Raw genomic sequence first — 25,732 nt, 5'->3', positions numbered from 1 at the left:
TACACCTTCTTGATTGATCAAACCCTCATTTTATGTGATACATCCAACATCTCCGCATGCAAAGCAAGATCTTAGAAAATCTTACTTCCATGTATTCCCATGCTGACTTCTATGCACCATTTTTATGTATTTTAAGGATCTCTAATTTTTTAAAATTTATTTATTTATGGGGTGCCTGGATGGCTTAGTCAGTTAAGTGGCTGTGACCCACTCTGGATTTTGGCTTAGGTCATAATCTCAAGGTCAAGTGATCAGTGGGGAATCTGCTTGTCCCTCTCCCTCTGCTCCTCCCTACCCCACCTGCCACTCTCTCTTACTAAAATAAATAAATAAAATATTTTAAAATTCTTATCTATTTATTTATTTTAATTCCAGTTAGTTAACATACAGTGTTGTATTAGTTTCAAGTGTACAATACATTGACTCAGTGATTCCATACAACACCTAGCGCTCATCATGACAAGTGTACTCTTAGTCCTCATCCCTTATCACCCCCATCCCTCCAGCTACCTCCCCTCTGGTAACCAGCAGTTTGTTCTCTACAGTTAAGAGTCTCTTCTTTTGTTTGTCTCTTTTATTTCCCTTGCTCCTTTGTTTTGGTTCTTAAAACAAAGAGTGAAATCCTATGGTGTTTGTCTTTCTCCGCCTGGCTTATTTCACTTACTCTTCAGCTCCATCCGTGCCGTTGTCTCTCTCTGCATTTTAAACCCACAAAGTTGGAGATTGCTGGGTGGCTCAGTGGTTTAGTGCCTGCCTTCATGCCCAGGGCATGATCCTAGATTCCCGGGATCTAGTCCCACATCAGGCTCCCTGCATGGAGCCTGCTGCCTGTGTCTCAGCCTCCTCTCTTTCTCTCTCTGTCTCTCATGAATAAATACATAAAATCTTAAATAAATAAATAAACCCCATAAAGCAGTATTCATTCAGATCTGCCCACATATCTTCCCAATCTATTACTTTTCACTCATCTGAAAATTTTTCTTTGGCCCAAGGAATATCTGTTAGTATTCTCTTGAAGTCCCACATTGGGGCCCTGTGAGGAGCCTGCTTCTCCCTCTGTCTATGTCTCTGCCTCTCTCTGTGTGTCTCTCATGAATACATAAATAGAATATAAAATAAAAATCTCATTCTGAAACATTGTTTATTTAACCTGAATGGGAGGTAGCTGTGAGAAAGCACTATCATCAGGGCATTTACTGAGAAAAAAGACCTCAGAGGTAATTGTTTAACATTATGATCACCTGAGGTTGCCAGCATCTTGTATTTTATTCAGAGTAAAAGATAATGAAAACAAATAAATAATAATATATTTGCGAATACCTGTTAAAATCATTCATCCTTCATTGCCCTTATGTTTTATGTTTCAAAAATTTCCACCCTAATTTTGGTTGTTTATTCTTCCATGTGAATGTTAAAATCAGCTTGTCTAATCAAAAATATCCTCTTTGTGTTTCTGGTGAGATTATGTTGGAGGGGAATAGTGCACATAATTGGATTAGAAATAATATTGGCAAATCACCTAACCATATCACTGGTTATGTATTGGAAGTATAATTTAACTTGGGAAAACTTAATATTTTTATGATGGTGAGTCGTCCTATCACAGATCTGTGGGTATCATTCCACTTCTTACAATATTCTTTTATAGAGAGAGGCAGAGACAGAGGCAGAGGGAGAGGGAGAAGCAGGCTCCACTCAGGGAAGCCCAACAAGGGACTCAGTCCTGGGACTCCAGGATCATGCCCTGGGCTGAAGGCGGCACTAAACGGCTGAGCCACCTGGGCTGCCCCAATGGCAAGCATATTAAGAGACTTCTTAACTTTCAACATTTTTTACATTTCCTAGTCATGTTGCATCATTCCTAAATATGCTCTCTGGATCATGTTGGCTAATATTCAACGTTTTCCCATTAATGTTGCGGGGAACTTCTGCTGCCTGGGTACCAATAGTCTCTGGCTAAGAGATGCACGAATAAGCAGGGAAAATGTGATGCAGAAGTTCATGCAAGGGATATCCAGACGCTAAGGGTCCTCTAAAGAACTGGAAAAGATGAGTCTCCCCCAGAGATGGTGCACACCAGACTGACTCCTCAAAACCAGAGCACTTGGCTCTCCCTCTCTACCTGCATCAGCCCCGCTCACACCACCAAAGACTTGGGGTCCTGGGCTCCTCCCCTGGCCCCGCCCCTCGCGCACCGCCCACGAGGGGAGCCACGGCCACGCCCCTTCATTCTGACTCCGCCTTCTCGACCAGTCGTTAGGCCTGGCCTCCCGCGCACGCTCCCACCCGGTGAACAGCTCCCGCCCGAGCGCCTGCGCCCTAACGACCACCCGGCCTCATTGGCCGGGCCCGCGCCAGCGCCCGGGCTCACGCCAACCCCGCCCCCGGGCCCGGGCCGCCTCCGCGCGCACGCACTTCCCGCCACGCCTCCCCGCCCACCTCGGCCACGCCCCGCCCAGCCCAGCCCTGTGAGCGCGAGCGCGGCGCGATGGACGGCCGAGTGCAGCTGATCAAGGCCCTCCTGGCCCTGCCCCTGCGGCCCCAGACGCGGCGGTGGAGGAACCCGATTCCCTTCCCCGAGACGTTTGACGGCGACACCGACCGGCTGCCGGAGTTCATCGTGCAGACGGGCGCCTACATGTTAGTGGACGAGACCCTGTTCTCCAGCGATGCCCTGAAGGTGACGTTCCTCATCACCCGCCTCACCGGGCCGGCCCTGCAGTGGGTGATCCCCTACATCAGGAAGGGGAGCCCCCTCCTCAATGATTACCGGGGCTTCCTGGCCGAGATGAAGCGGGTCTTTGGATGGGTGGAGGACGAGGACTTCTAGGCCGAGAGCCCGTCGGGCCTGGGGGCGGGTGCTCGGGGGGAGGGTCCGCTGCGCCCGTCGCCCCGCCGCGCCTCCCCCTCCCTCACCTTCGCGGCGCTCGAGTGGCCGCGCTCTCCCCCGCGCTGCTGTCCCCTCCCGCGTAGTGCTTGCCTTTGTTCCAGGAATAGCGCTCCAGGTCCCCGCCGCTGCCTCTGGGCCCCGCTCCGGAGCTCGCCGCCCCTGTGCGGCCAGCCGGGCCCCTCCCGTGCACACTTGGACTCGGGCCCGCGCTCCAGCTGCGGGCCTGGCTCCCGTTACACGCCGGGCGGACCACCCACAGCCCGGCCGCCGCGGGCCGCCTCCGCCAGACTGACCGCCAGGCCTGCAGCGCGGTGCCAGGAGACAGACCCGCGCCGTGGCTGCCGCCGCCGCCGCTGACGCCCCGCACCGTGCGCCACCACCAGACTGCGGCCTCCAGCGATCTGAGCTCAGCCAAGAAGTATCTGAGCCGGCCGCGGTCCCCGGACACTGATTCCAGCAGCTTGCCACCCACCCCCGCGGAGGGGCCGGCCAGCCTCTCGCCTCCAGTGAGACCCGTTGCACCCCTCTCCACCCAGAGACCTCTTCTGCTCCTGCCAGATGGCCACCAGGTCCCAGGGGTGCCTGGCAGTCGGGTCCAGTCACTCGTTTTCCTTCTCCTGTGGACCTGTGCGTTTTGCCCAGGTTCCTTTCTCAATTCGCAGCTGTCTCTCTGATGTGTGCCTTTTGTTCAACACAATAATTAACCCCTGCACTCTGCCCAGCCCTTCCACACTACCTGGACAAACGTCTTTTCCTTCTTTACAATAAATGTCAGACGCTATTAAAAAGAAATTGAGTCTCGGTTAATGTGGCACCTCTCCCTTCCTCAGACAGGTACTTGGGGTCCGTGGGTCTAGCTCAGCAGGGGTGTGCCCTGCTGTTTTGTGCCTGATGTGGAATCTTTGCAAATAGAGCAAATGGTCCTGGGGACGGAGAGCCCACCGACTCTCACGCGGGGCCATATGCTGACTCTTCCAATCCGGTCAACTCCATGCCCCCTAAGAAATGGACCTGCATCTGAGTTTGGCCAAGGGAATATCAGGACAAGGCAGCTACGAAGCTCTGGAAAACATTTCCTTGTTTCCAAAGAGCTGCTGGAATGCATAACATCTTTCTGTGACAAATCATGAATCTCACACATAGGTTGCTGAACACCTGTCAAATTTTATTTAATGCATTATTCAGGAAATCAGCAGAATGACAGGTTCTTTAGAAAAAGCATTTACATTTATAGAGCCTTGGTTGTGTGAGTAGTAGAGAAGGGAGTGCAGAAGTGTGATTGTTAATTTAGTCTGAACCTGGTTGATGAAATTACAAGTTTCTCTGAAAGGCAGAAAAGGAAAAATGTCACTTCTTACTGTTCTCTGCATGTTCACCTCTGAAATCCACAGTGGCTGAGAAAAGCCTCTGCTACCTCATCTATGGCTGGAAAGGTTAAATATCCCATTAGTGTCAGATAAAAGGTGGGCTTCCCTGGCAGCAATGTCAACTCTGCCTCACTTCTAATTTTGGAATCTCAAACTACAATTAGATTTTCACCCAAAGAGGTTCATTCCACAAAGAAAAATTTAATGTATGGTCATGTATTATTTTGCTTGAGTGACCATGGCACAGCAACACACACTGAGGCGCTTAAATAGCAGCAATTGTTTTTCTCAGGGTTCTAGAGGCTAGAAGTTGAAAATCAAGGTGTGAAAAAAGTTCCTTTGAGGCCTGTGAGAATACGCCCTTCCAGGCCTCTCCTTGCCTCCAAGGAGGCAAGATGGCTGCCCTCTCCCTCAGTCTCTTCACATTTTCTTCCCTTTATGTGTCTCTCTGTTTAAATTTCCTCTTTTTATAAGGAAACCAATCCTGCTGAATTAGTGCTGCCTTATGACCTTATGTAACTTGATTACCTTTGTAAAGACCCTATTTCCACACAAGGTCATGTTCTAAGGTACTGTGGGCTAGGATTACAACATACTATTTGGGGGGAGAAACAATTTTTACAAAATTCCTCCCATATTCATAACAGTATCTTTAGGAGATCCCCTTCCTCAGCCTGTTCTGTCCACGTGGCTCCCTTTATTCTAGATCCTGTGTGTCATTTCACTCTGAAATGAATAGAAGGTGTGAGGTGGTTCACCACCCTTTAAATAAAAAGAGCCTTTGGCTCCTTTCAGTGTAGCAGGCCTGTGGTAGGAGATAGAAATCGAGACAATGACAGAGAGAAAAAGAATTAATCTCAGGGGGGTCTGGTGGCTCAGCTGATTAAGCTTCTGTCTTTGGCTCAGGTCATGATCCCAGAGTCCTGGATTGAGCCCCATGTTGGGCTCCTGGCTCAGCAGAGTGTTTCTCCCTCCGCTCTGCCTCTTCCCCCTGCTCATGCTTGCTCGCTCTCTCTGTCTCAAATGAATATATAAAAATCTTTAAAAAATTAATCTCCATGCAAGTCAGACCTTTAATCTCTGTATTGGCCTCGTAAGCATGTACACATTTTTTTTCTGGTTGGGTTTGCACAGTTCTTCAAGAAAACGTTTTAGAGAAGCCAGCATACTCTGCAATCCTCTCCTCCCCATCAGAACGGTCCCCTAGTGAAATAAGTCAGACAGAGAAAGACCAATAGTGTGTGATTTCACTTGTATGCGAAATCTCAAGGCTAAAACAAACTAGCAAACAAAACAAAACAGACTCATAAATATAGAAAACCAACTTACTGACTCGTCAAAGAGGAGATGAGATAGGTAAAGGGGATTAAGAGATACAATCTTTTAATTTAAAAGTAAATTTTAATTTTTTAATTTTAACTTTTTAATTTAAAAGTAAATACATTGGGGATTCCTGCGTGGTTCAGCGGTTTGGCACCTGCCTTTAGCCCAGGGCGTGATCCTGGAATCCAGGGATCGGTTCCCACATCGGGCTTTCTGCATGGAGCCTGCTTCTCCTCTGTTTGTGTCTCTGCCTCTCTCTCTCTGTCTCTCATGAATAAATAAATAAAATCTTTAAAAATAAATAAATAAATAAATACATCATAGGGATGTAATGTACAGCATAGGGAATATGGTCAATAATATTGTAACAACTTGGTTTGGTGACAGATTGTGACTAGACTTATTGGGGTGACCATTTCATAATGTATATAAATATCAAATCACTATGTTGCACACTTGAAACTATTATAATAGTGTATATTATTTATTTTTCAATTAAAAATAATTGTCCCCTAGTTAGTAGATCTGTATATTGGTCTGGGTACTTATATAATTTTTGGAGTCATGAATTGTCCTAATAATTTCTTATACATTCCAAAATCTCTGTATGAAATTATAATATATAGACACAAGGGAGTGTTAGCAACACAAATATGTGTTTTTACAGCATCATCTTTGCAATCTGAAACATTATTATATTGTTGGTGAATTACATTGTTGCATTCAGCCTCTAATCTTTAGCTGGTTATATACCTTAGTTGGTTAACATATGACATACTTATAATGCCTGACATTAGTATAATGTTTTCACAATTCATTTGTCATCCCTTTTAATTTTCTCTGCAAAATCTTGATTGATTGACTTTTTCACTCATTTGTAAGTCAGTCACTTATCATTTATTAAGTACTTCCTGTGTCCCAGGCACTTTACTATGAACTATGGATAAGTCTTTGCAAAAGTACAGTCCAAGTCTTCCGGGACTTTAGAATCCATTTGGCTATAATGTAAAAACAATATGTGTATGGCATCTCAGTTTGGGATTTGTTTAATAAAGTCCATGCTCAGTCACACTGGCTGAATGACAATAGGCGAACTTCATAACCTCCCTAAACCATTGTTTTCTCATACGAAAAGTAGGTGAAACAAAACATATATATTAAATTCCTAATGAGAATTCAATGAGATTAAAAATATAAAATCTGAGCATTCAGTAAATGGGACTTGCCAAAACCATAATAACAACAATCATTCGTATTACTTTTTTTTAGTATATGATAATGAACTGGTGCTTGTATATGTCACAGTGGGACTACAGGATAGAGAATGTAGGGTTTTTTTTTAAGATTTTATCTATTTCCTTGACAGAGATAATGAAATAGCACAAGGAAGGGGAGCATCTGGCAGAGGGAGAGGGAGAAGCAAGCTCTCCACACAGCAGGGAGCCCGATGCTGGCTCTCTCTCAGGGCCCTGAGATCATGACCTGAGCCAAAGGCAGTCACTTAACCTACTGAGGCACTCAGACACCTCTAAAGAACAATTTTTTAAATTTTATTTATTTTATTTTAAAAAATGTGTTTAAAGATTTTATTTATTTATTTGAGAGGGAGCGAGGGAAAGGACAGAGGGAGAGGGAGAAGCAGGCTCCCTGCAGAGCAGAGAGCCCCACATGGGGCTCGATCCCAGGACCTCATGATCATGACCTGAGATGAAGGCAGACGCTTAACCTACTGAGCCACCTAGGCACCCCAAGAATGCTTTTTAAAAAGATTTATTTATTTGTGTGAGAGAGAACAAGTTCAATAGGGAGAGGGCAGAGGGAGAGAGAAAGAGAGAGAATTCTTTTTTTTAAAGATTTTATTTACTTATTCATGAGAGACACAGGAGAAAGGCAGAGAGAGAGGCAGAGACAGGAAAAGCCCAATGCAAGGGGCTTGCAAGGGGCCCAATATGGGACTCCATCTTGGGACTCCAGGACCATGCCCTGAGCGGAAGGCAGCTGCTCAACCGCTGAGCCATCCAGGCATCTCAAGAGAAAGAATTCTTTTTTTTTTTTTTTTTTTCAAGAGAAAGAATTCTTAAGCAGACTCCCCCTGAGTGTGGAGTTTGTCAAAGGGCTCGATCTCACCACCCCAGGATCATGACCCTGGGATCATGACCCTGGGATCATGACCCTAAGATCATGACCTGAGCCAAAACTATGAGTTGGAGGCCTAACCGACTGGACCACCCAGATGTCCCAGATAAAGAACAGTTAAATCTGCCCCAGTTGAGGCAGGGACCATCTCAATAGAGGAAGTAGTAAATTTGTTGAGACTCGATTCCAATCTAAGAGGGCCACCTGTATCTGAGGTTCGGAAAAATGAGACAGTGTGGCTAGAATATAAAAGTCATGAACAGGATATGAGGGGACAAGTAGAAGGCTACATTGTGAAGACTCTTGTACGCATGCAAAAGCACATATCACTTATCCTATAGTCACCAGGGGAACAGCGGGAAGATACTGACTGGAGCACTGATGGGATTAGATTTGTGTTTTAACATTAACTCTGGGGATGACATTGAACATAGATTGTGGAGGGATAGAACATGGGTCAAGACCAGCAATGAGTATTTTGCAGGTGAAAGCTATCCAGTGCTTCAAGGTAAAGAGGATACGAAGATAAAAGTGACATTTACATTCATTTGAACTCTCAGTAATTAGTTGAGAAGTGGAAGGTGGGGAGAAGAGGAATCTGGGATGGGCTCAAGTTTCTGGCTTAAGAATTGGACCATTCCTGGACCTGATATGGGCCAGGCTCTCTCTAGCTTGTTTATTCTTTTGCCTGGGATATTTTGTATTTCTTCTTTGCTTTTCATATATTTTAAAGATTTTATTTTATTTATTTATTTGAGAGAGATAGGGAGAGAGAGAGAGAGAGAGAGAGAACAAGCAAGGGAAGGGGCAGAGGGAGAGAGAAGCAGACTCCTCGCTGAGCAAGGAGCCCCACTTGAGGTTTGATCCCATGACCTAGCCAACTGAGCCCCCAGGTGCCCCTGCTTTCCCATAATTTTCACCAGGCTCATAAGACTATTTCCTACTCACTGGATCTGTTCCTTTCATTCAGAAATTCTTCCAGTCCCAAGCCTATTTGAGTGGCTCCTCTAATGGGCATCCCATGGGTCCTCAAACATTCAGATGGCATCATATTGAGATAGGACAAATCTCATTAAATTGTAGATATTCAATCCATGTTGTGGCAGGTTTAAAAATCAACCTTAGGGGTGGCTCCTACCTGGGTGGCTCAGTCGCTTAAGCATCCAACACTTGATCTCAGCTTAGATCTTGATCTCAGGGTTGTGAGTGCAATCCCTGAGTTGGGATCCATACTGGGTGTGGAGCCTATTTCAAAAATTAATAAATAAAAATCAAATCAAATCAAAATCAATTTTAAATGGGGTTATACTTTACATGCAGTAAAACCACTCTAAAGTATGGGTTTCAATGCACTGTGCAATGCATCCAGACATGTTTGGCTGTATGAGTATGTTTTCATTGCTTCCAATTCACCCCGTTGGTTATAGAGTGATTTCTGCTCTAGGGTTATGGAGATGGCTGGACACACAACACCTGACACTGGATAGACAATATCAATGGTTTTATTAGTCACAGAAACTCACAACCCGGAGGAAAAATGGCATACTGCAGAGATAGGGGCGGGGATTGCACTTGGACACAGAGTGTACAAACAGGGAGTGTTATGGTGGGCTTTGTGGCATCAAGAAGACATGGTGGGTCCCAGGAAGAGATGTGATTGGCTTCTTTGAATAATTCCTCGCTGAATTGTTCCTCATGCTGTCAGGAAACAGAAACCCGGTACTTAGGGATAAGCAAAGACTGCACTTGGTCTTTCGGAGAAGAGTTGTTTGGCTGGGGGACCCTGTCTGTGGGAGCAAAGAGGGGAGCAGAATTCATGGTCAGGACATTTGAGGTCTTCCTGATTTCCCTGAATGTCAAGGCAGTACATAATACTGGGCTGCAACGTTAGGCCTTAAATCACAGTATGTATGTATATAGCTACATATATGTGCGTGACTCAACACCCAGAGTTGAGATATAGAACATTTCTATCTGGTGCCTGGGAGGCTCAGCGATTGAGGGTCTGCCTTCTGCTCAGGTTGTGATCCCGGGGCCCTGGGATGGAGTCTCACACTGGGCTCCCTGCAAGGAGCCTGCTTCTCCCTCTGCCTATGTCTCTGCCTCTCTCTCTCTGTCTGTCATGAATGAATGAATGAATGAATGAATGAATCTTAAAAAAAGAACATTTCTATCACTCCAAAATGTTTGATTATGCCCCTTTGAGACCACTCACAGCCCTAGCCCAAGCAGTCTAGCACCATAGATTCATTTTGCCTATTCTAGGATTTCATATAAATGCAACTGTACAGTATGTACTATTTTATTCCAGCTTCTGTAGGGGCCAAGGACAGGCCACCCCAAATCTACCACAATGGCATACTGATGATTTTGAGTTGAAGCTGTTGCGGAACAGCCAGTACAATGATGGTCACTAAGACCCTCTTCTGTCCTCCTGAAAGCAGGAAATAATCTCTCATATGAAAACTACCCTCTCTGTCCTAAGAAATAGAGAAATATCCTTATTACCAGAGATAGGAAATTTACAGCCAAGAAGGCTGTAGAGACAAACCTTGTTACTTTTTTACTTATCTACTGCCTCAGACCAAATTCTGCTTAGATTCCTTAAGAATTGGGCAGCCCAAGTGGCTCAGCGGTTTTAGCGCTGCCTTCAGCCCAGGGCCGATCCTGGAGACCTGGAATCGATTCCCACGTCAGGTTCCCTGTGAGGAGCTTGCTTCTCCTTCTGCCTATGTCTCTGCCTCTCTCTTCCTGTGTCTCTCATGAATTAATAAATAAAATATTTTTAAAAAATTCCTTATGAATTAAAATCTCCCAAGCATCCATTTACGTCATCCTGTTAATTCCTCACATATTTATTGTCAGTTTGTCTAGAAAGTATAAAAACTAGGACTCCTGGGTGACTCAGCGGTTAAGCTTCTGCCTTCGGCTCAGGGCGTGATCCTGGAGTCCCGGGATCAAGTCCCACATCGGGCTCCATGCATGGAGCTTGCTTCTCTCTCTGCCTGTGTCTCTGCCTCTCTCTCTCTCTTTCTGTCTCTCTTGAATAAATAAATAAAATCTTAAGAAAAAAACTGCCTGCCTTGGTAATTTCTTTAGATCTCATTTTCATTATTGGGCTTCCATGCATGTGTAAGAAATTTGTTTTTTTTTTTCTCCTGTTAATCCATTTAATTTAAATTTAATTTTTAGGGGATCCTGGGTGGCTCAGTCAGTTAAATGTCTGACTCTTTTTTTTTAAATTATTTATTTATTTATTCATGAGAGACACACACAGAGAGAGGCAGAGACACAGGCTGAGGGAGAAGCAGGCTCCACGCAGGGAGCTCGATGCGGGACTCGATCCTGGGAGTCCAGGATCATGCCCTGGGCCGAAGGCAGATGCCATAACCGCTGAGCCACCCAGGCATCCCAAATGTCTGACTCTTGATTTCAGCTCAGGTCATGATCTCAGGATTGTGAGACCAACCCCGCTGTCAGGCTACATGCCTGCTTGAGATCCTCTCTCTCCTTCTGCCCTCCCAAACCTGACTACTCCGCTTAAAAATAAATAAATTGAATTTGTAGTTCAGCTGAACGACCTTGAAAGGTAGAGGAAGTATATTTCTTTCCCTACACTTCTTTCCCCGCTACATAATGTTTTTATATTCATTCATATTATAGCATACAGCAGTCGTTCATTAGCTCATTCCTTGTTATTGCTAGGTAGTATTCCAACACATAGATATACTAGATTTGTCTTCTTTATTAATCTGATGAAAATGTGGGCAGTTTCAACTTTTATGCATTATAAATAAAGCTACTATGACTTATTTTAAGGAATTTATTTATTCATGAAAGATAAAGAGAGAGAGGCAGAGACACAGGCAGAGGGAGAAGCAGGCTCCTCGCAGGGAGCCCAATATGGGACTCGATCCCCAGACACTCAGCGCCTGAGCCACCCAGGTTTCCCAATAAAGCTACTATGAAAATAATTATGCAAGTCTTTGTGCAAGTCTTTTTTGAGCATATATTTTCATCTCTGGGGCAAATACTCAGGAGTGGAATTTCTAACTTACACAGTTGGTGTATATTTAACTTTGTAAGAAAATGCTAAACTGCTTCCTAAGATGGTTTTACAATTACATACTCCTGTCAGCAGTATATGAAAGTTTCATTTTTCCACATCCTTACCAACACTTGGTATTGTCATTATATTAATGTATTAATTTAATTTTTTAAAGATTTATTTATTTATTTGAGAGAGAGAGTGGAAGGAGAGGTAGAGGGAGAGAATCTTCAAGCAGACTCCCCACTGGGTATGGAGCCCAATGTGGGACTCGAACTCACAACCAATGAGATCATGACCTGAGCCAAAACCAAGAATCAGATGATTAACTGACTGAGCCATCCAGGCACACCTATAATTTTTAATTTTAGACATTCTAGTGTGTGAGAGACTCGTTTTATTTTTGTTTTTTATTTACCTGATTAACAGTAATATTAACCATATTTCTAATAGCCTTATCATCTATTTATATATCTTCTTTTGTGAGGAATCTGTTCAAGTCACTGAGCCATGGTTTCTTAAATAAGCTCCTCACTGGGTGTGGAGCCCAATGTGGGGCTTGAACTCACAACACTGAGACCAAGACCTAAGCTGACATCAAGAGTTGGACATTTAATTGACTGAGCCACCCAGATACCCATTGCTGGGCCATTTTTAAATTGTTGTTTTTCTTTGATTTTTAAGATTTTATTTTTTAATTTTTAAAAAAGATTTATTTATTTATTTATTTATTTATTTATTTATTTGAGAGACAGAGAGGGAGAGAGAGGGAGAGAGAGAGAGAGAACTTGTGCATGGGGGTGGGCAGAGGGAGAGGGAGAAGGAGAGAAACAGACTCCCTGCTGAGGTTGGAGCCTAGTCCAGGGCTCCATCCCACCACCACAAGATCATGACATGAGCCAAAATCAAGAGCTAGATGCTTAAGTGACTGAGCCACCATGGTGCACATTGGTGGGTCATTTTTTAATTGTCATTTTTCTTCTTTTTTAAGATTTAATTTTAAGTAATTTCTATACCTGATGTGGTGCTGAAACTCACAACTCCAAGATCAAGAGTCAGATGCTCCAGTGACTGAGTCAGCCAGGCACCTCCATTTTTCTTATTACTATTGAGTTATAGTAGTTCTTGATATATTTTGTATAACACCCCTTTGTCAGATATATGTACGCATGTATGTATGTATTAGATACATGTATTTTGAATATTTTTCTCTAGGCCTGTACATTGGCCTTCAATTTTCTGAAAGCTATCTCTTGAAGTGTAAAATTCTTCATAGTTTATATGAAATCCAATTTATAATTTTTGACTTTCGTTATTTGAGATCCTCTGAAAAGCAGATGCCAAGATAGAACTAGACAGTCAAGAAATTTATTGAGGGAGGGGCACCTGGGTGGCTCAGCAGTTGAGTGTCTGCCTTTGGCTGGGTTTGTGATCCGAGGTCTCGGGATGGAGTCCCACATCAGGCTCTCCTCAGGGAGCCTGTTTCTCCCTCTGCCTCTCTCTGTGTGTCTCTCATGAATAAATGAATGAAATCTTAAAAAAATAAAATACAATGAGATTATGGTGATACTTGCATAACTCGATAACTTAAAAAAAAAGCCATTGATCTGTACACTTTATTTGGGTGAATTTTATGGTATGTAAATTATATGTCAATAAAGCTGTTAAAAATCAAAATGGCCCTCGGACAAAAAGTATATTGGTTTTGAGTGCAGGGCTCTGGTGCCTTCACCGTCAGTCCTAGCTCTACCACTCTGTAACTGTAGGACCTTGGGCAAATGATTTGGCCACGTCAAGCCTCAGTTTCTTTTTTTTTTTTTTTTTTAAGCCTCAGTTTCTTTAACTATAAATGGTGCTTACCTCGTGGGGGATGTTGAGGATTAAAGGAGAACATCTGTGTAAATGTCTGGGGCCATAGAAGGTGTTCAAACATATCCAGCTGTTTTGTTATTATAGCGATCTTTATCTCTAATCCAAGGACATCCTTTCAATGAAATAAAGTCCGGCTTTGTGAAAATTGAAAACATACTGTAGATTTAAGAGGTTAATTTGTAGAAATACAGAAAGAAGTGCCGTTTTACGGGACATCAACCAGGCTTGTACCTAAATTAACAATTGTCTTCCTGCATCCCTCTCTCCACACTTTGAAGTAGCTGTCTTTCTGATTTCCTGGATAGTAAATTGAATGAGATTTTGACAGTTGTTCATCACCAAGCTATGTGAGAATTAGGGTTGTAACGATTTGAAAATTGTACTTTCAAGCCACTTATTACACAAGTTCTCTACCAGGATTGCCCAGCAACCCAAGATCTCAAGACACTAAATAGGTCACTACGTCCTCTCTATGTCTACATCTTAAATTTTTTGTCCATCTTAGTCACAAAATTTGTGCCATGTTATCTTAAATATAGACTTTATTTATTTTCTTTTAAAAGTATTTTATTTATTTATTCATGAGAGAGAGAGAGAGAGGCAGAGACACAGGCAGAGGAAGAAGCAGGCTCCATGCAGGCAGCCTGATGCGTGACTTGATCCCAGGACTCCAGGATCATACCCTGGGCCAATGGCAGGCGCTAAACCGCTGAGCCACCCAGGGATCCCCTTAACTATAGACTTTAAATCAATATTGGCTCCAATCTCAAAAAAAGGGTTAATTGCCTTTTCTCTCTCAGCCCTCATATATTACCCCTTAAAAAAAATCTTTATATTTCTCCCTCCTTTAGTGTTCACTTCCAATTTGGGGCCTCAGGGTGAGGCAGACTCAATTGATGAGAATAAGGGGAGGGAAACAAACCAAGGACAACTGTCATGGTTGAGGTGGCAAAGTCACTGCACATGCTAAATGCATGTAACCTTCCCAAATCTGCATGTCAGAGCCCTACTTGGCAGTGTGATGGTATTAGGAGGTAGGGTATGGGTGGAGGTTATTGGCATGGATGAGGTCATGAGGTTGGAGCCACCATCCTGGGATTAGTGCCCTTGTAAAAGGAAGAGACCAGAACTCTCTATCTACCTCTTATGACCATGTGAGGATACCGAAAAAAGGCAGCCATTTGTAAACCTGGAAGTGAGCCCTTGCAGGACGCCTAATATATCAGTGCCCTGACTTGCCTTTCCCTGCCTCCAGAACTGTGAGAATTAATGTTCTTTTGTTTAGAGCACCCAGCTTGTGGTATTTTATTTCAGCAGCCTGAACTGAGACACAAATGAAAAAGAGAGCTTCCCTTCTGCCCTTACACATACCATTTCTTCCTTCTCTCCCTTTATGAAATCTTGTGAAAATGCTCATGATTAATTCTTGAGAAGTATTAACCATCTCCCAGACATTTTTGTCACAATAAAGGACTGGGGATGATAGAACCAGAGTAGACAAAGGAACAATCCCAAACGGAGCCACGCTGGCAGGACGAAGAAAATTGCAAGAGCTTTTGTTGAGAGGGGAAGGGGGTTACTGACACCATTCATAACAGATCCAGAAGCCCCTGCCATTCCTACCTACCTTTAGAGCCAGGTGGACACAGATTGTAGGGAATACACTGGACCGACTCTATAAAGTGTTTCCAAACTCTTTTCAAACCACTTTAGCTAAATCTAGGTTTATTTTTTTAAGATATTATTCATGTATTTGAGAGAGTACACGGGTGCAATAGAGAGAGAGCGCATGGGCGGGGGGTAGGCAGAGGGAGAGGCAGAAGTAGGCTCCCTGTTCAGCAGAGAGCCCTAAGCAGTGCTCCATCCCAGAACCCTGAGATCATGATCTGAGCCAAAGGCAGATGCTTAAACAACTGAGCCACCCAGGAGTCCTATGTTTAAAACTAAACAGTGGATATATGTAAAACAATACTCTTTTCTACCCATCCAGAAGGCCAATTGCCACCACCTTAAATTAGAACCTCACAATAAACTTGCTTTCAATTATTTTAAGAATGCTGAGAATTATAAAAACATTTCATTAAGCAATTCAAATTCTTCCTCTGACGTCAAGACTTTGACCTATTATGTGCCAAATTACAAATTAATGGTGGTTCCACTATTTGGAGGAATAAAAAAAATAGTCAAAGCACATCCTATAGGTAAGGTACCTCCAGTTCAATGTACAGTCCTGTGAATCAGAACAAATGACTAGCAAATGCTTACATGTTCAAATGAAGAAAGAGATGGAGAGAGGAATAAGTCAAAAAACACTGGTGTGATTTATTCTACTACCTTGTGTTCTGGAAAATCACCAAAACTTAGAAAAGAGACAAAAAGATGGTGGTACAACCTTTACACATCACATCAAAGAACTGTGTATAAGCCCATCTATGGGTCATCTGACTCAGGATATTTAATTTTGATGACCAATAACTGGTGAGGGAGTGCAAGCTTTTTACAGTACTAGATATATAAATGGTTAAACTGTAGATAAACAGCAATGACTTTTCCCTGCTTATTAGGTAAGTTTACATGTTTATTGTTCTACAGGTCAATAACCAAGTTTGTACATAAACAAGCTCATTTCTGCATGCTTTTCCCCAACCCCAGTACCCACATAATGAAGGCTGTATAAATGTTTTTTAAAGCACCTATATCATTCTGCTGGTTTCTTGAAAAATGGGTTAAATAAAGATTTGATATTGTTCACCATCTATATGGGATTAATGGTTTTTGACAATTTAGGAGCATTCAAATGACTTTTTGGAAAAGAAACCTTTTAAGAGTAGCCTCCTGGTTAACTTTTCACACTGTCTTAGCCAAAGTAAAGATCCATTTCTTAAGAGGCTTGGAACAATCCTAAATCGTTCAAAGGAGTCATCATCTGGGATTGACCAGTTATCAGTGGGGTCTCCTTCCCCAGGACTACCTAAGGATTCTAACGTTGATGTTTTATATGCAAGAGTCAACAGAGAGGAGAGAGAGAGTCTCTAATATTAACTCATGGAACTGCAAGGGAAAGCTCTTCTGCACAAGACATGGACCCCTTTACAGAAACAAGGAAGGAGAAATGTCATATTTATTGAGATATTTCTTTTTCAATAGCGTCTGACATTAACTGAGAAAGAAAAAACGTTTATCCAGGTAGTGTCGAGAAGTTGTGTAGAATGTAGGCGTTATAATGCTGACCAACAAACACGTAACTAAGAAAATAATGCGATTTGAGAAGAGAACCTGGGCAAAAAGAACCTGGGCAAAACGCACAGGTCCACAGGAAAAAGAAAACGAGTGCCTGGATCTGGCTGCCAGCAACCCCTGGGGCCCGGCGGCCATCTGGCAGGAGCAGAAGAGGTCTCTGGGAGGAGGGGGGTGGAACGGGTCTCACTGGAGGCGAAAGACTGGCCGGCCCCTCCGCGGGTGTGGGTGGCAAGCTGCTGGAATCAGTGTCCGGGGACCGCGGCCAGCTCGGATACTTCCTGGCTGAGCTCAGATCGCTGGAGGCCGCAGTCTGGTGGTGGCGCACGGTGGGGGGCGTCGGGGGCGTCAGCGGCGGCGGCGGCAGCCACCGCGCGGGTCTGTCTCCTGGCACCGCGCTGCAGGCCTGGCGGTCAGTCTGGCGGAGGCGGCCCGCGGCGGCCGGGCTGTGGGTGGTCCGCCCGGCGTGTAACGGGAGCCAGGCCCGCAGCTGGAGCGCGGGCCCGAGTCCAAGTGTGCACGGGAGGGGCCCGGCTGGCCGCACAGGGGCGGCGAGCTCCGGAGCGGGGCCCAGAGGCAGCGGCGGGGACCTGGAGCGCTATTCCTGGAACAAAGGCAAGCACTACGCGGGAGGGGACAGCAGCGCGGGGGAGAGCGCGGCCACTCGAGCGCCGCGAAGGTGAGGGAGGGGGAGGCGCGGCGGGGCGACGGGCGCAGCGGACCCTCCCCCCGAGCACCCGCCCCCAGGCCCGACGGGCTCTCGGCCTAGAAGTCCTCGTCCTCCACCCATCCAAAGACCCGCTTCATCTCGGCCAGGAAGCCCCGGTAATCATTGAGGAGGGGGCTCCCCTTCCTGATGTAGGGGATCACCCACTGCAGGGCCGGCCCGGTGAGGCGGGTGATGAGGAACGTCACCTTCAGGGCATCGCTGGAGAACAGGGTCTCGTCCACTAACATGTAGGCGCCCGTCTGCACGATGAACTCCGGCAGCCGGTCGGTGTCGCCGTCAAACGTCTCGGGGAAGGGAATCGGGTTCCTCCACCGCCGCGTCTGGGGCCGCAGGGGCAGGGCCAGGAGGGCCTTGATCAGCTGCACTCGGCCGTCCATCGCGCCGCGCTCTCGCTCGCGCTCGCGCTCTCTGGGCTGGGCTGGGCGGGGCGTGGCCGAGGTGGGCGGAGAGGCGTGGCGGGAAGTATGTGCGTAGGAGGCGTGGCTGGGTCCAGGGGCGAGGCCGGCGTGGGTCCTGGCCGGCCCGGCCCACGAGTTCAGGTGGTCGCTAGTGCGCAGGCGCGACACGGGATGGGTGCGCAGGCGCAGCACGGGTGGGTACCCTTGGGCTTGAGTTGACGGGGGAGGGGTGGCTAGGGTTTTCAAGTAGACCGGAGGTCACAGTAGAGGGGCATGGCCCAGGTTCCAAAGGCGGGTAGTAGGTGAGGGGTGGGGCCATGGGAGGGGCCCAGCCCCGCGGCTTCTAGGTGAAGGTGGAGCTAGTTGCAGCTGGAGTGGGTAAGTCCCAGTTTTAAGGAGCTGAGGAGCGCGCCCTTGTACACCTCCTGTGCGGGCCGTGCACCTATCCTTGCGTGTTCTTTAGCCCAGCTTCGATGATGGCACTTTGGAATATTATAGATGGATCATTTTGAGAAATGTCCCTCTGCATTTGCTTTGGTTATTTTTGCCAGTTAAAAGATACCGTATCTCTCATATCTCATGGGGCTGGTAATGTGTTATTACTGATGATGTTATTACTAATGTTATTAATGATGATGTGTATCATGATTACTTGTTCTATCTGCTGTGTTACAAGGCCTGAGGAGCCTGACTTCTGCCTGCATCCACCTAGACTTTTCAATAAAAGTGTTTACCATGGGCACCTGCATGTCTCAGTGATTGAGCATCTGCGTTTTGTCTCAGGTTGTGATCCCAGGATTCTGGGATCGAGTCCCGCATCAGCGTCCCCGGGTGGGGGGGGCTGCTTTTACCTCTGCCTATGTCCCTGCCTCTCTCCATGTCTCTTATGAATAAATAAGTAAAATCTTTTTAAAAAGTGTTCTCCCAGTGCAACTGAATGTATTTCTTGCCTCCAAAAATCCCAAGATGCTCTCCATGAGTTTTATCTATTCTTTAATAGTAGGAAATGAAAGATGTCAAATAGGGGCAACCCAGGTGGCTCAGCGGTTTAGCGCCGCCTTCAGCCAAAGGCGTGATCCTGGAGTCCCGGGATCGAGTCCCACATCGGGCTCCCTGCATGGAGCCGGCTTCTCCCTCTTCCTGTGTCTCTGCCTCTCTCTTTCGCTCTGTGTGTCTCTCATGAATAAACAAAATATTTTTTTAAAAAAAGAAAGATGTCAAATATAGTTTCACTTTCTCTTGGGATGATCACATGGATTTCTCTCTTAGAGGAGAGAGAGGGGGAGAAAGTGACAAAGGCAAGGGCGAGAAAATCCGTGCCAAGCATAAAGTCTGACCCCCTCAATCTCACAATCCTGAGTTCATAACCTGAGCCAAAATCAAGAGGCAGCGGTTTAACAGACTTAGCCACCCAGGCATCCTCCTCCCCTCTCTTTTTAAAAACATGTTATTAAAAAAATAATAAAATAAACACATGTTATGTATTTGTTTGTTTGTTTATTTATTTATTTATATTTCATTTATTTGAGACAGTGAGAGGGAGAGAGTGAGCAGGGCAGAGGAAGAGAGAATCTGAACCCGACCCCTTGCAGAGCCCAACTTGGCTGAATCCCAGGACTGCGAGATCATGACCTGAGCTAAAACCAAGAGTGGATCACGGAACAGATTGAGCCACCCCAGAACCCCTTGAACACTGTATTTTATGTCCTCTCTACACCCAAGGTGGTGCTGGAACATACAACCCCGAGATCAAGAGTCAAATGCTCTACTGACTGAGCCAGCGAGGTACCCTAGATTTTTTCTTTTTAAATTAGTTGTCTATTGCTGTCTTAAGAAATTATCACATATTTGGGATCCCTGGGTGGCGCAGCGGTTTGGCGCCTGCCTTTGGCCCAGGGCGCGATCCTGGAGACCCGGGATCGAATCCCACGTCGGGCTCCCGGTGCATGGAGCCTGCTTCTCCCTCTGCCTGTGTCTCTGCCTCTCTCTCTCTCTCTCTGTGACTATCATAAAATAAAAAAATAAAAATTAAAAAAAAAAAAAAAAAAAAAAAAAAAAAAAAAAGAAATTATCACATATTTATCATGAGTTTTCAGAAGTTTATCATCTGACAGTTCTGTACGATAGAAATTTGGTATGGGTCTTTCAAACAAAATCCTGGTATTGTCTGACTATGTATACCTTTTTGGGTTCCTGGACCCTTTCTTCTTAAAAGTCAACAGTGGTGGACTCTGTTTCTCACATGGTATTTCTCTAACGCACTCTTCTGCCTTCCTCTTCTGTTTTTAAGAGTTACCTGATTAAGTAATCCAGGATAATGTCACTATTTTAAGATAAACTGCTTAGAAACCTTAGTTCCATCTGCAACTTTATTTTTATTTATTTTTATTTTTACCATCTGCAACTTTAATTTTCTGTTGCTGTATATTCTTAGGTTGTGGGGATTAGGATGCAGACATCCTTGAGGCATCCTTGTAAGGATGTAAGACTACATCCTTATTCTTGGTTACTATAGCAAATTACATGTTTGATTTTCAATTAATAAAGCAACATTGCGTTGCAATGTGGGACGTCTGGTTTAGACAGTTGGGCTTCTGCCTTCTGCTTGGGTCGTGGTCCCTGTGTTCTGGATAGAGCTGCATACTGTGCTCCCTGCAGAGAAAGGAGCCTGCTTCTCCCTCTTCCGCTGCCTGCCACTCCGTTTGCTTGTGCTCTCCCTCTCTGTATGTGTGTCAAATGAACGGATAAAATCTTCAGAAAAAATAAGTTTGATGTAGTATTTTTAATATATTACTAGATTAGGCAAATGGATAAAAATGTGTTATATTCATACAGATGAATCCTAGCCAATATTTAAATAGGAACTACTACCGATGACTCACAGCAATATTGATGACTCCTACAGAAAATATATTCGGTGTATAGAAATGCCACTGACTTCTGGGCATTGATTTTGTATCCTGCCACACTGCCAAATTGCTGTATGAGTTTTAGCAATCTTGGGGTGGAGGCTTTTGGGTTTTCTACGTAGAGTATCATGTCATTGGCGAAGAGGGAGAGTTTGACTTCTTCTTTGCCAATTCAAATGCCTTTGATGTCTTTTTGTTGTCTGATTGCTGAGGCTAGGACTTCCAGTACTATGTTGAATAGCAGTGGTGAGAGTGGACATCCCTGTCTTGTTCCTGTTCTTAGGGGAAAGGCTCCCAGTGCTTCCCCATTGAGAATGATATTTGCTGTGGGCTTTTCGTAGATGGCTTTTAAGATGTTGAGGAATGTTCCCTCTATCCCTACACTCTGAAGAGTTTTGATCAGGAATGGATGCTGTATTTTGTCAAATGCTTTCTCTTCATCTAATGAGAGGATCATATGGTTCTTGGTTTTTCTCTTGCTGATATGATGAATCACATTGATTGTTTTACGAGTGTTGAACCAGCCTTGTGTCCCGGGAATAAATCCTACTTGGTCATGGTGAATAATTTTCTTAATGTACTGTGGATCCTATTGGCTAGTATCTTGTTGAGAATTTTTGCATCCATGTTCATCAGGGATATTGGTCTGTAGTTCTCCTTTTTGGTGGGGTCTTTGTCTGGTTTTGGAATTAAGGGGATGCTGGCCTCATAGAACGAATTTGGAAGTACTCCATCTCTTTCTATCTTTCCAAACAACTTTAGTCGAATAGGTATGGTTTCTTCTTTAAATATTTGATAGAATTCCCTTGGGAAGCCATCTGGCCCTGGACTTTTGTGTCTTGGGAGGTTTTTGATGACTGCTTCAATTTCTTCCCTGGTTATTGGCCTGTTCAGGTTTTCTATTTCTTCCTGTTCCAGTTTTGGTAGTTTGTGGCTTTCCAGAAATGCGTCCATTTCTTCTAGATTGCCTAATTTATTGGGGTATAGCTGTTCATAATATGTTTTTAAAATCGTTTGTATTTCCTTGGTGTTGGTAGTGATCTCTCCTTTCTCATTCATGATTTTATTAATTTGAGTCTTCTCTCTCTTCTTTTTAATAAGGCTGGCAAATGGTTTATCTATCTTACTAATTCTTTCAAAGAACCAACTCCTGGTTTTGTTGATCTGTTCCACAGTTTTTCTGGTCTCGATTTCGTTGAGTTCTGCTCAAATCTTTATTAACTCTCTTCTTCTGCTGGGTGTAGGATCTATTTGCGGTTTTTTTCTCTAGCTCCTTTAGGTGTAAGGTTAGCTTTTGTATTTGAGTTCTTTCCAGTTTTTGAATGGATGCTTGTATTGCGATGTATTTCCCCCTCAGGACTGCTTTTGCTGCATCCCAAAGATTTTGAACGGTTGTATCTTCATTCTCATTAGTTTCCATGAATCTTTTAAATTCTTCCTTAATTTCCTGGTTGACCCTTTCATCTTTTAGCAGGATGGTCAACGTTACCCAGGGAAATTTACAAGTTTAATGCAATCCCTATCAAAATACCATGGACTTTCTTCAGAGAGTTAGAACAAATTATTTTAAGATTTGTGTGGAATCAGGAAAGACCTCGAATAGCCCGGGAATTTTAAAAAAGGAAACCATAGCTGGGGGCATCACAATGCCAGATTTCAGGTTGTACTACAAAGCTATGGTCATCAAGACAGTGTGGTACTGAAAAAAAAAAAAAAAAGACAGTGTGGTACTGGCACAAAAACAGACACATAGATCAATGGAACAGAATAGAGAATCCAGAAGTGGACCCTCAACTAATATGGTCAACTAATATTCGATAAAGGAGGAAAGACTATCCATTGGAAGAAAGACAGCCTCTTCAATAAATGGTGCTGGGAAAATTGGACATCCACATGCAGAAGAATGAAACTAGACCACTCTCTTTCACCATACACAAAGATAAACTCAAAATGGATGAAAGATCTAAATGTGAGACAAGATTCCATCAAAATCCTAGAGAAGAACACAGGCAACACCCTTTTTGAACTCGGCCACAGTAACTTCTTGCAAGATACATCCACGAAGGCAAAAGAAACAAAAGCAAAAATGAACTATTGGGACTTCATCAAGATAAGAAGCTTTTGCACAGCAAAGGATACAGTCAACAAAACTAAAAGACAACCTACAGAATGGGAGAAGATATTTGCAAATGACATATCAGATAAAGGGCTAGTTTCCAAGATCTATAAAGAACTTATTAAACTCAACAGCAAAGAAACAAACAATCCAATCACGAAATGGGCAAACACATGAACAGAAATCTCACAGAGGAAGACATAGACATGGCCAACAAGCACATGAGAAAATGCTCCGCATCACTTGCCATCAGGGAAATACAAATCAAAACCACATTGAGATACCACCTCACACCAGTGAGAATGGGGAAAATTAACAAGGCAGGAAACCACAAATGTTGGAGAGGATGTGGAGAAAAGGGAATCCTCTTACACTGTTGGTGGGAATGTGAACTGGCGCAGCCACTCTGGAAAACTGTGTGGAGGTTCCTCAAAGAGTTAAAAATAGACCTGCCCTATGACCCAGCAATTGCACTGTTGGGGATTTACCCCAAAGATACAGATGCAATGAAATGCCAGGACACCTGCACACCGATGTTTCTAGCAGCTATGTCCACAATAGCCAAACTGTGGAAGGAGCCTCGGTGTCCATCAAAAGATGAATGGATAAAGAAGATGTGGTTTATGTATACAATGGAATATTACTCAGCCATTAGAAATGACAAATACCCACCATTTGCTTCAACGTGGATGGAACTGGAGGGTATTATACTGAGTGAAATAAGTCAATCGGAGAAGGACAAACATTATATGTTCTCATTCATTTGGGGAATATAAATAATAGTGAAAGGGAATAGAAGGGAAGGGAGAAGAAATGGGTAGGAAATATCAGAAAGGGAGACAGAACATAAAAACTCCTAACTCTGGGAAACGAACTAGGGGTGGTGGAAGGGGAGGAGGGTGGGGGTGAATGGGTGACGGGCACTGAGGGGGGCACTTGACAGGATGAGCACTGGGTGTTATTCTGTATGTTGGCAAATTGAACACCAATAAAAAATAAATTTATTTTAAAAAGAAAATATATTCAGTACAAGAAGTGAGCACAAGAAAATATAGGTTTATGATTCTTTTTTATATCAGTGTCAAGAAGGGACAAAACTAAATGTAGAATTCAGAATAGTGGTTATATCAGAAAAGGGGGAATAATAGTCTATAAAGTTGCATGAAGCAATCTAATGAGATGCCAATAATATTTTCCAAAGCAGTTCTACTATTCTGTATCTCCACCAGCAATGTATGGGATTAATTTGCTCTTCAAATTCAATGACACTTAGTATTGTCAATTTTTGTTTTTTTCTGTTTTGTTTTTACTTTAGTTCTTCTAATAGGTGTGAAGTGGTCACTCATCCTGGTTTTAATTTGAAATTTCCTAATTATTAATGATACTAAACATTTTTTTTTGTGTGTGTACTTATCTACCATGATATCTTTTCTTTTATGGACTGTCTGTTCAAATATTTTGACCTTTTTTAATTGGGTTGTTTACTTTTTGTTATATCCCATATTCCAGTCTTAATCAGATATGTAATTTCAACTATTTTCCTCTAGCCTGTGCTTTCTCTTTTCATTCTCTTAAAACTGTTTTTTGAAGAACATCAAATTTTTAATTTGATGAAATCCAATTTACCTAATTTTCCTTTTATGCATTGTTTCTGGTGTCATAAGTAAGAAATGTTCAGTTAATCTGAGGTTGCACACACTTTTCTTCCTGTTTCCTCCTAGTTTTATAATTTTAGGTTTTACCATTAGAACGATTAATCATTTGGGTTATTTAAAAAATATTCAATTAATTAATTTATTTGAGAGAGAGAACACACACAGAAGAAGGAGGAGAGAGAGAGGGAGAATCAGACTCCCCACTGAGCTGGGAGCCCAATGCTGGGCTCCATCTCAGGACCAGGAGATCATGGCCTGCCCTGAAACCAAGACTCAGATGCTCAACCACTTGAGCCACCTAGGCTCCCCTACAGTGTTTTGTGGGCTTTTTGGTAAATGAATATTTAATTGTTCCTGTATCATTGTTGAAAGGACTAGCTTTCCCCCATAATTATATTTACATCTTTGTCAGAACTCACCTGTCCATATAAGTATGGGTCTACTTCTGGATCCCATTTTCTCTTCCACTAATCTATCTTGTGACAGTACGACACTGTCTTAATTACTATAGCTTTACCACAAATCCTGAAATCAAATAATACTAGTTCTTCAATTTAATCATTTTTTCAATGCAGTTTTGCCATTGCATGTCTTTTTCATTTTGAAATGAATTTTAGAATCAATTACTTTTTATATGTTAACATTTTTGCTGGGACTTTGAATCTATAGATGAATTTGGGGAGAATTAATATTTTAACAATATTGACTCTTCCAAACCATGAAAATATATCTTTCCATTACTCAGATTGGCTGTAATTTATCTCAGGAATGTTTTATAGTTTTCAAATATTGAAATAAAATATGTAAAAACACTTAAAAATATTTAAAAAATATTTTTGTCATATTTAACTCTAAGTTTTACACATTTCTATGGTGTTAAATTTTTCCTAATTTCAAAGGTCTTTTGTTTATTACTAGAAATATGACTGATTTTTGAATATTTACTTTGGGTCTTGCAACCTTGCTAAATTCACTTATTAGTTATACTTTGTTGTTGTTGTTCATTCTACATCCTAGAGAATCTGTTTTCTACATACATGATCATGTAGTC

General features: G+C 43.4%; 1 long non-coding RNA gene across 1 annotated transcript; it reads left to right on the top strand.

Annotated features, from left to right (window-relative positions):
* The first annotated feature begins 18,213 nt into the window (after positions 1-18,213).
* On the top strand, positions 18,214-23,116 carry LOC140628603 (uncharacterized). Its single transcript, XR_012026666.1, has 3 exons — positions 18,214-18,379; positions 19,535-19,786; positions 22,385-23,116. It is a non-coding gene; the product is annotated as an uncharacterized lncRNA (long non-coding RNA).
* The last annotated feature ends 2,616 nt before the right edge of the window (positions 23,117-25,732 follow it).

Source organism: Canis lupus, chromosome X (assembly GCF_048164855.1).
Source record: "Canis lupus baileyi chromosome X, mCanLup2.hap1, whole genome shotgun sequence".
NCBI lineage: Eukaryota > Metazoa > Chordata > Mammalia > Carnivora > Canidae > Canis > Canis lupus.
The sequence above is the reverse complement of the archived record's forward strand: the minus strand, read 5'-3'. Positions and strand labels throughout refer to the sequence as shown.